We start from the raw sequence: 17010 nt of genomic DNA on the forward strand, positions 1-17010 counted from the left end.
TTGGGAGCAATTTCCAAACGCCTGAAGGTACCACGTTCATCTGCACAAACAATAGTACGCAAGTATAAACACCATGGGACCACGCAGCCATCATACCGCTCAGGAAGGAGACACATTCTGTCTCCTATAGATGAACGTACTTTGGTGCAAAAAGTGCAAATCAATCCCAGAACAACAGCAAAGGCCCCTGTGAAGATGCTGGAGAAAACGGGTACAAAAGTATGTATATCCACAGTAAAATGAGTCTTATATCGACATAACCTGAAAGGCCGCTCAGCAAGGAAGAAGCCATTGCTCCAGACCCGCCATAAAATAGCCAGACTACGGTTTGCAACTGCACATGGGTACAAAGATGACCATCATTATGTTTGGAGGAAAAAGGGGGAGGCTTGCAAGCCGAAGAACACCATCCCAACCGTGATGCACGGGGGTGGCAGCATCATGTTGTGGGGGTGCTTTGCTGCAGGAGGGACTGGTGCACTTCACAAAATAGATGGCATCATGAGGATGGAAAATTATGTGGATATATTGAAGCAACATCTCAAGACATTAGTCAGGAAGTTAAAGCTTGGTCGCAAATGGGTCTTCCGAATGGACAGTGACCCCAAGCATACTTCCAAAGTTGTGGCAAAATGGCTTAAGGACAACAAAGTCAAGGTATTGGAGTGGGCATCACAAAGCCCTGACCTCAATCCCATAGAACATTTGTGGGTAGAACTGAAAAAGCATGTGTGAGTAAGGATGCCAACAATCCTGACTCCGTTACACCAGCTCTGTCAGGAGGAATGGGCCAAAATTCACCCAACTTATTGTGGGAAGCTTGTGGAAGGCTACCCGAAACATTTGACCCAAGTTAAACAATGTTAACGCAATGCTACCAAATACTAATTGAGTGTATGTAAACTTCTGACCCACTGGGAATGTGATGAATGAAATAAAAGCTGAAATAAGTCATTCTCTCTACTATTATTCTGACATTTCACATTCTTAAAATAAAGTGGTGATCCTAACTGGCCTAAGACATGGAATTTTTAATAGGATTAAATGTCAGGAATTGTGAAAAACTGAGTTTAAATGTATTTGGCTAAGCTGTATGTAAACTTCTGACGTCAACTGTAGAAATGACAGGGTCTGTATTCTACTCCAGAGACGTAAACATAGGTGGCCAAAAGTTGTTTTTTTCCCTTTATTTTACGAGGAAGTGCCTTTGATGTCAGATGAGAGGTGTCTCTGAAGGGGGAGCTGACTAGCACTCTCCTACGTCCACAGATAACTCTATAGAAACTCTATAGAAATTACAAGGATTGGACGGTTGTACTTTCTCTTCTAGAGACGTTAACAGACTAGAGGTGGTGGTGATGCATGCTGAGTTTGGTTTACAGCATTTGACTCAGAACCAAGGGTATGTCCCAAATGGCACCCTTTTCCCTATATAGTGCCTAGTCAAAAGTAGTGCATTACATAGGGAATAAGGTGTTATTTGGGACGCACACATGGCTTGGTCATCCCTCTCAGCCATTTTGTTGTTTGCTTTCACTGCTTGGTTTGACAAACTTTGCATGGAGATCCTATCTAATTATTATTTGGGAAAATTAATATTAATGTGAACCTTTCCATGTCTACAGTGCCCCGTGCCTGACGAGAGTGGCAAATACATGTATTTTTGTTGGGTGTTTGGGGTGACTATTATGAAACAGACTTAGCTACTTTGGGTTGCAGGTAGCCAGGCGGTTAGAGCATTGGTAACCGAAAGGTTATTGGTTCAGATACCTGAGCTGTCCAGGTGAAAAATCCGTTGATAGGCATTTAACCCTAATTTGCTCTAGGGGTGCTGTACTACTATGACTGACCCTGTAAAACAACACACTTCACTGTATCTATCTGGTGTATGTGACAATTTTGTTTACTTTCCCATGCCAATCAGTGTGTGTGTGTGTGTGTTCTGTTTCCTACTGCTGTAATCTCTGCCTCCATATTCTCACCAGGAGTGGCCTAAGGATTTTCATATTCTTCATATTCTACATATTTGACTGAGGGCCAAATTCTCTGCTTTGACCTTTTGTTGTTTTCTTTATGCTTTGTGTGTGACGTGCATACAGAGAGAGCGATTTCCTCTTTAAAACAGATGATTTCATGTGAATTAGCAGCTCACTCAATTTCATGAAAGAGTGCTCAGTGCTAAGCCCAGGTTTTTGGCTCCTTGTTTAAATACACTCATCATGACTGTTTAGTGCCTGGCTGGCTGTGGAAATGTTGAGTTGAGTTACTCTATGCAGACTAGTGCAACAAAAAAAATGCTCCAACTGCAGTCAGTGGATAAAGATAGTCTTTCCAGACTGGCTTTACTTCAACATGGTGTAGCTTAAATTGCACCACTTTAAAAAAAGAGACTTAAACAGATAAGGCAAATGTACAGTCTCTCTAAATCAAAGCTTGGTAAACAACAGTTAATAGTTTTGAAGAGACAGGGACATATTGTCTGAAATTTGATGAATAATCTAAGTTTATCCAAGTTTTTTCCATATGGCCATGGAGTTATTTAACAGTGTGGCTGATTCTGGAATGATGTACATGCTGTGAGATGACTCCTGATTGATTGACAGTCGGAGCCGAACAGACCCTACCTCTTTATCTTCCCAGGCTGAAAGGACAGAGTGGAGTGAGTGACAGTGAGTGATGGTTTAGAGGAGGGGTTGTTGATGTCTTGCATGAGAGAATGTTTGTGTGTGACAAGGTCTATGGCCCCTGGGAGGTTGATGGGGGTTAGTTGTCAGGTGGCCTGTGTCCGTCCTGCTGTAACAACCCCCTCGTATGGCATCTCTCACACACACACACACACACACACACACGCATGGCATCTCTCACACACACACACACACACACACACACACACACACACACACACACACACACACACACACACACACACACACACAGACACAGACACACACACACACACACACACACACACACACACACACACACACAGTAGCAGCAACATCAGCCCTCTGTGCTGGGGCCACACACACCCTCAATAAACAGCAATTACAGGGAAAAGTGTTCACAGGCAGCTCATGCTGAAACTTTTCATCCTACAGTACAGCTGGGGGGGGTTAATGTAGTGGACACGTGTGTGTGTGTGTGTGTGTGTGTCAGATGATGGAATGTAATAGTGGATTCATAAAGCCTTCTTCTTAGGACAGGCTTTGCAGACATTAGAGGAATCCACTATTTCTGTCTGGTGTATTTGGGTATAGAATTTTAGAAAAGCGGGCTCTCTGAACCCTGCTAAAAGCAGAGTCTGTATGAATAAAGGGCTCCTGTGAAATGCTGACTCCTTTTGTTGACAGTCGAAAAACAGCTGTCTTCCTTATATTTGATCAGAGTGTGTCCTTCTGTCATTCTTAGTTTGGAGTGAAGTTGGATTGGATGATGTAACGAGCACACAACAGTTGAGCCGTACTACAGCTACATTTTTAAACACAGCAGGGGTGTCTGTTGCACTGAAACTTTAATGAGCCGTGCCATTATTTGGGGTGGACTGAGCCGGACATATGTAATTACAGCTTACAGCTGGAGGACTGGAGACAGGCTCTGGTGTTGGAGGTGTGGAGACACACACACACACACACACACACACACACACACACACACACACACACACACAGTCTCTGGTGTGGAGGGACTGATGATGTCTATTCTACAGTTTCTTTCTGTCTCACAGTGTCAACTTACTGGGAAAACTAACTATGTCAACTAACTGGGTCAACTAACTAGGTCAACTAACTGGGTCACCTAACTAGGTCAACTAACTAGGTCATCTAGTCGGGTCAACTAACTGGGTCAACTAACCAGGTCAACTAACTAGGTCAACTAACTGGGTCAACTAACTGGGTCAACTAACTAGGTAATCTAGCCGGGTCAACTAACTGGATCAACTAACTAGGTCAACTAACTAGGTCATCTAGCCGGGTCAACTAACTGGGTCAACTAACTAGGTAATCTGACCGGGTCAACTAACTGGGTCAACTAAAGCATCATTCCACAACAGGACTTCATGGCTTTATACTGAGGGGTCTCCTCTCACTCATCATCACAACAGCCTGATGATAACCTAATGAGAGGATGTAGCAGTGGGCTTGTTGCATAAACTGCAGTGGAACTTTTATCCTAGTTCCCTCACTCCCCAAACCAACCCCTCGCCCCTACGGCCAAGGCACTTTGATAGGATTGGATAGGTGTAAACAATATGGTTGCTGCTCCATCTTGCCCTCTGATGGGACAGATGGGATGGAGGAAGGGGTTCATTTGGGATTCAGGGTCTGTGTGATGCAAACCTTAAGCAAACATTCCACTAGATGGCAGTATTCACATCTTCAAAAAATATATTTATCTCAAAATGTTGGTTTCATGCGATAACAGCAACTGTGGTCAAGTTCATTGTGGGTAACCAAAGAGTATTCACTTCTCCCGTGCAGTTAGTCATAATTATTCCGGGTAATTTAGAACAGAATATGTTTAGCAGCATCTTTTTTGGGGGAAAGTTTGTTATTTACTTTGAGTGAGTAATATGTTGTCTGTTTGAGTCAGGGGCTACATTGCATCCTTTTATGTATTCATATTTGACAGGTTGGTCTAACATGATGTTTGTTGGAATGAAGTCATTAGGGAGTTGTTCACGAACGATCCTCACAACATCCCAGCCGTGGGTGATACTTTAGTATTATGTATACACCGCCAGCTAAAATCTGAATTGCAGTAAGCAACAAGCACACAAATGAACAACAAAACAGAAATTAGTCACAAAGCAAAGCCGAATGTTGGTGATGAAGAGGGGACTGGAAGAACTCAACAGAATCACATTTTGATTATCCAAGCAATTTTTTTAGTTAAACCATTCTGGAATGAATCTGCTTTAAAATAACATTCAGTGGTTTGTTTTTCAAAAGGAAGAGTGCTGTGTAATGCCAATGATGATTCAGATTTCACACTCCTGCAGTTTAGGAAAGCTACACTAAAGGCTCCTAAATGAAAATGTAATGGCGTGTTGAAACTAGTAAATTATGAACAGCCAGACAGTCGCTCTGATTCTGAAGTGGTGATGTCTCTAACACTGACCCTGTTTCTGCTTCCTTGCTTTGCATATTTGACTGAAGCTATCTAAGAGAACATACTTCCTGAGTGTGTTTGTTTGTGTGTGTATGTGTGTGCGTGTGAACTTGTACATGTATGTGTGCTCCCCATCATTACATCTCTCTCTAAACAGATGGTGACACCAACAACATCCCCCATATTGTTCAATTCTGTCCAAAACCTTTTTCTTTACTTTTCTCCCTCATAGAAACATCTCCTGTATGAGCAATATAAATTATGCAAATGTAATGATCCAATTTTCCGTATGAGTGCAGCTCTGCACGGACAATTTGGTATTCAAACACAATCAAACGTCTGTCTGTCAACCAACCAGACAGCTACTCAGTGAGACTTCTGATGAGCTGGCTAGGAGTAGGACAACCTCACTTAGTAGATACTAGAACCTGCTCTGTACTCCCAACACCCTTCCATGCCAAGGTTGTGGGTTCAATTCCTGCAGCGATTGCATAGGGCAACCTTCAGATCTACTGTCCCTCAGTGGATAGACCAATCTTTGCTATGGTCCCGTGTGGCTTGGAGTCGTAAGAGTGTCACATAGCACTTGTAAGAGTGTCACGATGACAACACTGCCAAGGTCGCGGGCTCAATTCCCTGTAGGAATTGATTCCTTATGCATTCACTGTACTGTATCTATTTTGTTGTTCCCATTGGTTCCTGCCAAGGCAGCTGCTAGTTTTCCTGGGGTCAAGCAAAATTAAGGCAGTTATACAATTTTAAAAACATTATAATACATTCACAGATTTCACAACACACTGTGTGCCCTCTGGGCCCTATTCCACCACTACCACATATCTACTGTACAAAATCCATGTGTACGTGTGTGTATAGTGTGTATGTAGAAAGATGTCGCCGATAGAGATGGCAGCTTCGCTTCTAGTCCTAAGGAAACTGTGCAGTATTTTGTTTTTTTATGTATTATTTCTTACATTGTTAGCCCAGAAAACTTTAAGTGCTATTACATACAGCCGGGAAGAACTTTGGATATCAGAGACACACCAATTTACCAGCACAAGCAGAAATACGACTTTCCCAAAGCGATCCTTTGTCTGCACCTCCCAGGACATTTGAACTGATTCCAGAGGCCGACCCAAAGCAACGCTGGAGGAGAGGGTGCTGGAGCGGTCTTCTAGTGAGGCTTCGGATGCGCACACACCACCCACTGCTTCCAAGTATATTACTTGCTAATGTCCAGTCCCTAGTTAACAAAGTCCATGAAATTAGGGCAAGAGTTGCTTTCCAAAGAGATATATGAGATTGTATTATACTCTGTTTCACGGAAACATGGCTAACTTGGGACATGCTGTCAGAGTCAGTGCATCGCGCCAACAGGAATAAACATCCCTCCGGTAAGAAGAAGGGCGGGGGTGTATGTTTCATGATTAATGACTCATGGTGTAATTGTAACAACGTACAGGAACTCAAGTCCTTTTGTTCACCTCACCTAGAATTCCTCACAATCAAATGCCGACTGTATTATCTCCCAAGAGAACTCTCCTTGGTTATTGGCACAGCCGTGTATATCCCCCCGCAAGTGGATACGAAGACAGCCATCCAGGAACTTCACTGGACTTTATGCAAACTGGAAACCATATATCCTGAGGCTGCGTTTATTTTAGCTGGGGATTTTAACAAAGCTAATTTGAGAACAAGGCTACCTAAACCATTGCTACTCTAACTTCCTCGATGCATACAAGGCCCTCCCCCACGTACCACTGCATTTAATCATGGCAAGGCAACTGGGAATATAGCCGAATACAAACAGCATAGTTATTCCCTCCGTAAGGCAATCAAACAAGCAAAGCGTCAGTACAGAGACAAAGTGGAGTCGCAATTCAACGGCTCAAACACGAGACGTATGTGGCAGGGTCTACAGACTGTCACGGACTACAAAAAGAAAACCAGCCCTGTCGCGGACATCAACGTCTTGCTCCAAGACAAATTAAACACCTTTTTGCCCGCTTTGAGGACAATACAGTGCCACCGACGTGGCCTGCTAACAAAGACTGTGGGCCCTCCTTCTCCGTGGCCGAAATAAGTAAAACATTTAAACGTGTTAACCCTCGCCGGCCCAGACGGCATGCCTAGCCGCGTCCTCAGAGCATGTGCAGACCAGCTGGCTGGTGTGTTTATGGACATATTCAATCAATCCCTATCCCAGTCTGCTGGATGGCCACCATTGTTCCTGTTCCCAAGAAAGCTAAGGTAACTGAACTAAATGACACTCACTTCCATCATCATGAAGTACTTTGAGAGACTAGTCAAGGATCATATCACCTCCACCCTACCTGTCACCCTAGACCCACTTAAATCTGCTTGCAGCCCCAGTAGATCCACAGACGATGCAATATTCATCACACTGCACACTGCCCTATCCCATCTGGACAAGTAAAAATGTTAAAATGCTGTTAATTGACTACAACTCAGCATTCAACACCATAGTACCCTCCAAACTCATCATTAAGCTTGAGTTCCTGGGTCTTGACCCCGCCCTGTGCAACTGGGTCCTGGACTTCCTGACGTTTCCTACCTTCACCACCTGGGGGCGGACCAACATCTCCACTGATCCTCAACACTGGGGCCCCACAATGTTGCGTTCTCAGCCCCCTCCTGTACTCCCTGTTCACCCACGACTGCGTGGCCATGCACACCTCCAACTCAATCATCAAGTTTGCAGACGACACAACAGTGGTAGGCTTGATTACCAACAACGACGAGACAGCCTACAGGGAGGAGGTGAGGGCCCTCGGAGTGTGGTGTCAGGAAAATAACCTCTCATTCAATGTCAGCAAAATAAAAGAGATGATCGTGGACTTCAGGAAACAGCAGAGGGAGCACCCCCCCTATTCACATTGACGAGACAGCAGTGGAGAAGGTGGAAAGTTTTAAGTTCCTCTGTGTACACATCGCCGACAAACTGAAATGGTCCACCCACACAGACAGTGTGGTGAAGAAGGCGCAAAAGCGCCTCTTCAACCTCAGGAGGCTGAAAAAATGTGGCTTGTCATCGAAAACCCTCATTAACTTTTACAGGCGGACAATCAAGAGCATCTTGTCAGGTTGTATCACTGCCTGGTACGGGAACTGCATCGCCCACACCCTCCGCAGAGGGTGGTGCGGTCTGCACAATGCATCACCGTGAGCAAACTACCTGCCCTCCAGGACACCTACAACACCCAATGTCACAGGAAGGCAAAAAGTATCATCAAGGACAGTACACATCCGAGCCACTGCCTGTTCACCCCGCTTCCATCCAGAAAGCAATGTCAGTACAGGTGCTTCAAAGCTGTGACAGAGAGATAGAAGCTGTTTTTCAATCTCAAGGCCTTCAGATTGTTAAACAGCTATCACTAGCACAGAGAGGAGGTTGCCTGCCGACAGACTTGATATCATTGGCAACTTTAATAAATGGAACACTAGTCACTTTAATAATGCCACTTTAATAATGTTTACATATTTCGGATTACTTATCTCTTATACTGTATCCTTCACTATCTATTCTTTACGATCTATTGCATCTTAGCCGCTCTGTCACGGCCCCTCCATATATTTTATATTTATATATTCTTATCCCATTCCTTTACTAGACTGTGTGTATTAGGTTGTGTTGTGGAATTGTTAGATAGTACCTGTTAGATACTGCTGCACTGTCGGATCTAGAAGCATAAGCATTTCGCTACACTCACAATAACATCCGCTAACCATGTGTATGTGACCAATAAAATTTGATTTTGATTTCATTTTATGTTATCGTGTGTGTGTATGTATGTGTCGGTGCCTGTTTGTGTTGCTTCACAGTCCCTGCTGTTCCATAAGGTGTATTTTTATCTGTTTTTTAAATCTAATTTGACTTCTTGCATCAGTTACTTGATGTCAGTTACTTCCATATAGTCATGGCTTTATGTAGTACTGTGCGCCTCCCATAGTCTGTTCTGGACTTGGGGACTGTAAAGAGAACTCTTGTAGCTTGTGGAGCATGCATGGGTGTCCGAGTGATGCAATTAACATGCCGATACCTCTCATAAATAGTAGTGATGAAGTCAATCCCTCATCCACTTTGAGCCAGGAGAAATTGACATTAATATTGTTAATGTTAGCTCTCTGTATAGGATAGTGCTGTTAAGAAGGTAGAGCAGCGCTTTATTATGGACATCTTAGCTACTGTTGTATCAATATGTTTTGACCATGACAGTTTACAATCCAGGGTTAAACCAAGCAGTTTAGTCACCTCAACTTGCTCAATTTCCACATTATTTATTATAAGATTTACTTGAGGTTTAGGGTTTAGTAAATGATTTGCCCCAAATGCAGTTCTTTTAGTTTTAGAAATATTTAGGACTAATGTATTCCTTGCCACCCACTCTGAAACTAACTGCAGCTCTGTGTTAAGTGTTGCAGTCATTTCAGTCGCTGTGCTAGCTGACGTGTATAGTGTTGAGTCATTTGCATACATAGACACACTTGCTTTACTCAAAGCCAGTGGCATGACGTTAATAAAGATTGAAAAAAGTATGGGGCCTGATAGCTTCCCTGGGAATTACTGATTCTACCTGGATTATGTTGGAGAGGCTTCCATTAAAGAACACCCTCTGTCTTCTGTTAGACAGTTAACTCTTTATCCACAATATAACAGGAAGTGTAAAGCCATAACATACATTTTTCCAGCTGCAGACTGTAAGTCACTTTGGATAAAAGTGTCCTCTTAGTGGCATATCCGTCCTCTCCTTCTCTTCACCCAGCATGCTGTCATGAGTCTGACTAGAAGTAGGACAACCTTCAGGGCCATGTCTGTCTGTGGATACTAAATGCAAAACCCTACTATGTCCTGTTTTTCCACCCAGCTACTAGCAGGCTGTCATGAGAAGGCAGTCATGATCAAAGCACCAGTCAGCCTATAACCAGATATAACAAGATTAGCCTACTAAGTCGTGTAGGAGAGTCATGCAATCTGCTGGCAGCCTAGCTACACATGCTAAGGACATGACCAGGTCAGGTCAGGCATGTTACACAAGGGCAGCAGTTAAGGCAGGTCAGAGTAGATCAGGATAGTACTACTACACTCATAGAAAAAAAGAAGAACCCTTTTTGGTTCCAGGTATAACACTTTTGGTTCCTGGTAGATTCTATGTAGAACCCTTTCCACAGAGGAACCATTTTTCTTAAGAGTGTAGCAGCATACCACCCTGCATCCCAATGCTGGCTTGCTTCTGAAGCTAAGCAGGGTTGGTCCCTGGATGGGAGACCAGATGCTGCTGAAAGTGGTGTTGGAGGGCCAGTAGGAGGCACCTTTTCCTCTGGTCTAAAAAACTATCCCAATACCCCAGGTATTGTTTCGGGACATTTCCCTGTGTAGGGTGCTGTCTTTCGGGTGGGACGTTTAAACGGGTGTCCTGGCTCTCTGTGGCATTTATTGAAAGAGTAGGGGTGTTAACCCTGGTGTCCTGACTAAATTCCTAATCTGATCCTCATACCATCATGGTCACCTAATCATCCCAGCAGCAACACACACTAAGGTCAGGGTAGTGTAGGGCAAGGCAAACCTCCAGTTACTGGCCAACCTCGTGGCTACTGTGTCTGGCAATAAGGACATGCCAGGACAAGATGGCCAGTAATCCTGTCAGGGCTGTTAGGGTTAAGTGAATTGTCTACACATCATGGGTGAATGACTCTGACAGGGTCCCCAGGCCAGAATGAGGTCATCTACCATGTTTGCAGGGTGGCTTTCTGTCAGTCTATTTGTTTTTTTAGGACAGCCAGTATGTGTAGGATGAGAAAGCGCATGCAGCCTCAATTAGCCTAGTTATCTAGCTCAACTAGCTTTACCCGGTTTGATGCCGTCGTGACAGGTACCTTGTAATCATATTGGGGATTGCTTTCCTCCTTTGGGTAAGGATCGGACCAGGTCTTTATCCGACTGGGTCTAGTTGTCATCGAGTCCTTTCGGAATGGGTCTCTAAATCATTTGTATTTATTTATGCATATCGGGTGTGGATGGGAAAGCTCCAGGTCCACCTTTTTGGACCCGTGTAGGCCTCTACAGTACGCCTAATACCTTACCATGGCTTGCTTCAGCAGACTGGCATTTCAGACTGTTTAGAATGTAAGTCTTAGATTAGTAGATGCTCACTGACTGTAGAGTGTACTGAACTGGTAGAGGCTTTCTGGGAATTCAGTTTTATATGTCCTTGGATTAAACAACCATTTGAATAAAAGCTTTTTCTGTTTTGTTTGATGTTTGGAAACAAATATGTTGTATTTCTCTCTCCTCGCCAAGGTAGACAAAGGCTTATGTCTTTATGTGTGTACTCATCACTGCTCAAGGCCAAGGCTCCCTCCAGAAGTGCTTCACATTAGGCACAGTGCATATATTCTCATTTACACAGCATGACAGACCACAGACCTGCCACATATTAACATTACAAACATTTTGTAGTAGGATATTAAGGCAACATTTTGTTGATATACTAATACCTTGGCATTGAAAAACCTTCCTCATTAAGCTGCTTAGGCTTGGCCTCCACTGTAGTGCCTGCTGCCACTTCCTGTCTGGGCTCAGCTCGGGCAACGGGGCTGGCTGGCTGTTTCTGGCTGGCTGTTTTTCTCAGGCGGCTGGCTGGGCTGGCTGTTTATCTTGGAATGCAGGACTGGCAGGCTGTTTTGGGCCAGCAGGGTAGGCTGACTGTAAGTTGAACTCTAAGTCAATGAAAAGTCATTATTACTTAAAATGTGTAGGTGGTACTGACTCAAAACTAAATGAGAAGTCATATCAACTATTTTTTAAGTTATGATAACAAATGACCTTTTTACCCTGCATGCTCTACTGCAGGTAGATCTTTTGGAATTGTTTTGAATACCTGTGTTTTTGTTTGTACATTCAGTGATTGAACAATCTTATGCTACACAAAGATAAATAACATACTGTTTTCTTAACTAATCCAATCATTTAGTTAGATTTATTGCACCCTTTACTAAAATAGTTGTTCTAGTTTAAATGGCTTAGGTATTCTCCTAACACTGTTCCTAACCCTGGCAGTCATTCTGCAAGCCTGCATAATATGACTTGAAGGTAGGGTTACAAAATTATGGTAGATGTCCTAGGTTTCCAGAAATCCTGGTTGGAAGATTCCTGGAAATCTTCCAACCAGGATTATTTTACTGGACAGTTAGCAGAAATGCGCAACCCCACTTGCAGACCTGACGTGGCCTGTAAACCATGAGTTTCAGGCCGCTGTGTTAGGGTAAAGCTAGACCTCAAATTAAAGCCTTATGAGATATACAATGTATTGTCATAAAGAGGTTAATGATAATATTTGCCTCAGAACTTACTTGGTGAAGGCCACAGGATAGAAAATTAATGAATTCAACAATGATGCCTATGTCACTAACAAATACAGTCATGGGCGGTAACACTACAATTCACTCGAAAAGGCAAGGAACACTGGGAAATTATACCTCCACAGGAGGTTGGTGACACCTTAATTGGGGAGGACGTGCTCGTGGTAATGGCTGGAGCGGAATCAGTGGAATGGTATCAAGTACATCAAACACATAGTTTGATGCCATTCCATTTGAGCCGTTCCAGTCATTATTATGAGTAGTCTTCCCCTCAGCAGCCTCCACTGTCAGATATACACTACATGACCAACAGTCCAACCTGCTCGTTGAACATTTCATTCCAAAATCATGGGCATGAATATTGAGTTGGTCTCCCCTTTGCTGCAATAACAGCCTCCACTCTTCTGGGAAGGCTCTCCACTAGATGTTTTTGTTTTTTGGAAGGAACGTAGCTGCGGAGACTTGCTTCCATTCAGCCACGAGCATTAGTGAGGTCGGGCACTGATGTTGGGCGATTAGGCCTGGCTTGCAGTCAGCATTCCAATTCATCCCAAAGGTGTTCAATGGAGTTGAGGTCAGGGCTCTGTGTAGGCCAGTCAAGGTTTTCCACGCCGATCTCGGCAAACCATTTCATGGATCTCATTTTGTGCACTGGGGCATTGTCATGCTGAAACAGGAAAGGGCCTTCCCCAAACGGTTGTCACAAAGTTGGAAGCACAGAATGGTCTAGAATGTCATTGTATGCTGTAGAGTTAAGATTTCCCTTCACTGGAACTAAGGGACCTAGCCCGAACCATGAAAAACAGCCCCAGACCATTATTCCTCCTCCAGCAAACTTTACATTATGCATTCGGGCATCTGTCAAACCTGGCATCCGACAGACCCAGATCCGTCAGATAGTGAAGCGTGATCCATCACACCAGAGAACGCGTTTCCACTGCTCCAGAGTCCAATGGTGGGTAGCTTTACACCACTCCAGCCAACTCTTGGTATTGTGCATGGTGAGCTTGTGTGCGGCTGCTCAGCAATAGTAACACATTTCAAGCTCCTGACGAACAGTTCTTGTGCTGATGTTGTTTCCAGAGGCAGTTTGGATCACCGTACTGAGTGTTGCAACTGAGGATTTTTATGCTCTACGTGCTTCAGCACTCGGCGGTCCCATTCCTTGAGCTTCGCTGCTTAGCCGTTGTTGCTCCGAGACGTTTCCACTTCACAATAATATCACTTACAGTTGACCAGGGCATCTCTAGCAGGGCAGGAATTTGACAAATCGACTTGTTGGAATGGTGGCATCCTATGACGGTGCCACATTGAAAGTCAGTGAGCTGTTATATACGGGTCATTCTACTGCCAGTGTTTGTCTATGGAGATTGCATGGCTGTGTGCACGATTTTATACACCTGTCAGCAACGGATGTGGCTGAAATAGCCGAATCCACTAATTTGAAGGGGTGTCCACATACTTGTGTATGAAGTGCAATGGGTTTCCTCAAAGGTTTTGAGTAATAACACACATTGGGGGTCACAGTGTGGCCATGGCACACTGAACTGCACCTGGGCTTGGCTCTCTCTCTCCACACATTTCATTTATCCTACCCAGACACTCCTCCTTACCCAGTCAGCCTGTGGCTGTGCCTCTTAGTTCCCATCTCCATTCCACCGTCTGTCTATCCATCCATTTATTTGTATATCTTGACATGATTACACAAAACAAACAAACAAACAAACATGAATGTGTTACAGCTGCGTTTCATTCAGTAGTGTACTAGTCTTGTGGTGCTATCCCAGACATCACACTGTATTCTCATTGACGAATCAGAGGCGTGACTTAAGTAGAGCTGGCGTTGAGCCTAGTAGTGTGCTAGTCAGTCTCCTAGAATGTTGTTGAGCAGCTGTCACCTCCTGAAACAGTAATGTATGTGAATTTTGTTTGAATAGCTCTTTTGAGATTATCGCTTTTGACAAAGATATTGTAGCCTATTGACAATTCTTTACGGAAGGATATTACAGCACGTAACACGTTGGCCACTTCTGAATAGTCAACCATGTTAGAAGACACTTCACCAACAAGCTGTTAGCTCAGCTGCTAGAACAAAGATGGAATGTCCTTATCTCCCTGCAGAGAGAAAGAATGGAAAGTAAATCATGTTGAAAGCTTCATGCCTTTTCTTTTACTCTTGTTTATATTATTTATTATTTATTTATTTATTTATTTATTTATTTATTTATTATTGCCTGCCAGACCTACACATAGATCTTGAGAATGGTGAGTGGATGAAACCATGATATCGTGCTTTAACATTAGGAGTAGGCCTGTCCTGTCTATCAGGGTCTAGTATTCAGTTACATACTTCTGTCTGGCAGCTGATGGCACCAGTGACACACTCACTAGCAGTTAGAATGTTGGGGCAGCAACCGAAAGGTCACTAGTTCAAATCCTAGAGTTAACAAGGTGAAAAATCTGCTGATGTGCCCTTGAGCAAGGCACTTAACCCTAATTGCTCCAGGGTCGCTGTTACGTACACCTCTTGGAGGGAACGTAACACCCCGCTACATCTCAACTTCCCGGAGAGTGAAAAAAGTATGTGATCGTAGGTGCGGGGAAGGACAACAGAGGCAGAGAAAAATACCATTTACAGGGAATTTATTATTCCTAACACACGGTAATGTGGGGAAAAGGGGCTGGATGGAACCAAAGCAAAGAACGTAAAAGTTAAGGAGTCCCCTCTCTTAACTTCCCACTTCTAACCTAACCTTTAGCACCACCTGGCGCACTAACCAAAATACAGGAGGTGGTCCCCCCAGGTCTTAACTAGTGTGTTTAGACAGATTAAATACTATGGGTTATGCATGCCCGCAGGCCTCTTGCCTAAACACTCCCAAGGTGCGTTTCCCTTACCCCCCAGGAACATATGAAACACAGAATAATTTCCCAATACTCTAAGCGTGAAATTTCAATAACCACAAACACTAAGTCCTATTGGCATACACATACCTCTGAAGGAGCAGCTAAAAAATAATATCAACAAAACTTTCACTGACCAACAACCAACATCGGACATAAAAAAAAAGCTCTCCTCCCAAGCTGGAGAAGGAGTTGGTAATTGAAGAGACAGCTGTTTCCCCTGACGAGAGGGAGGGGTCAGAGCTCCAATCAGCGATGGGGCCGACCAATCAGCTGCTTTAGGAATCCGGGAAGCCATTTCTTGAAATACACACACATACAAACCCACAACACAGAAACTGGGGAACGTAACAGTCACCGTTGATAATGGCAGACCCTGGCCGTGACCCCACTCTCCGAGGGTGTCTCAGGGGGAGTTGGGTTATGCAAAAAAAAAATCGAATTCACAAATGTATTAATACACACCTGTACATGAAATAGGACCAATATAAGTACCCACCATATTATTGTTATTATTACACATATGTTAACTCACACTGCTGTGACTAGCAACATTGTCCCTATTTCTCACAAGTGTCACTTTGTACAAGCCACTTCTCAATTTTGTCACCCCCGTTGGCAGGCTGCTGTTTTTCACCCTGTCAGTGATTCACTTCAGCCTCTAGCCTAACTAGTAGGAAGGATTCACTTCAGCCACTAGCCTAACTAGTAGGAAGGATTCACTTCAGCCTCTAGCCTAACTAGTAGGAAGGATTCACTTCAGCCTCTAGCCTAACTAGTAGGAAGGATTCACTTCAGCCTCTAGCCTAACTAGTAGGAAGGATTCACTTCAGCCTCTAGCCTAACTAGTAGGAAGGAGTCACTTCAGCCTCTAGCCTAACTAGTAGGAAGGATTCACTTCAGCCTCTAGCCTAACTAGTAGGAAGGATTCACTTCAGCCTCTAGCCTAACTAGTAGGAAGGATTCACTTCAGCCTCTAGCCTAACTAGTAGGAAGGATTCACTTCAGCCTCTAGCCTAACTAGTAGGAAGGATTCACTTCAGCCTCTAGCCTAACTAGTAGGAAGGATTCACTTCAGCCTCTAGCCTAACTAGTAGGAAGGATTCACTTCAGCCTCTAGCCTAACTAGTAGGAAGGATTCACTTCAGCCTCTAGCCTAACTAGTAGGAAGGATTCACTTCAGCCTCTAGCCTAACTAGTAGGAAGGATTCACTTCAGCCTCTAGCCTAACTAGTAGGAAGGATTCACTTCAGCCTCTAGCCTAACTAGTAGGAAGGATTCACTTCAGCCTCTAGCCTAACTAGTAGGAAGGATTCACTTCAGCCTCTAGCCTAACTAGTAGGAAGGATTCACTTCAGCCTCTAGCCTAACTAGTAGGAAGGATTCACTTCAGCCTCTAGCCTAACTAGTAGGAAGGATTCACTTCAGCCTCTAGCCTAACTAGTAGGAAGGATTCACTTCAGCCTCTAGCCTAACTAGTAGGAAGGATTCACTTCAGCCTCTAGCCTAACTAGTAGGAAGGATTCACTTCAGCCTCTAGCCTAACTAGTAGGAAGGATTCACTTCAGCCTCTAGCCTAACTAGTAGGAAGGATTCACTTCAGCCTCTAGCCTAACTAGT

The 17010-nt window shown here is 43.9% G+C and overlaps 1 protein-coding gene across 1 annotated transcript in view; it reads left to right on the plus strand.

The window, feature by feature from the left end:
• Nucleotides 1-17010, plus strand: part of znf385b (zinc finger protein 385B) — a 157061-nt gene that overhangs the window by 40425 nt on the left and 99626 nt on the right. The window lies entirely within an intron of this gene.

The sequence above is a fragment of the Oncorhynchus mykiss genome, chromosome 22, assembly GCF_013265735.2.
Source record: "Oncorhynchus mykiss isolate Arlee chromosome 22, USDA_OmykA_1.1, whole genome shotgun sequence".
NCBI classification, from domain to species: domain Eukaryota; kingdom Metazoa; phylum Chordata; class Actinopteri; order Salmoniformes; family Salmonidae; genus Oncorhynchus; species Oncorhynchus mykiss.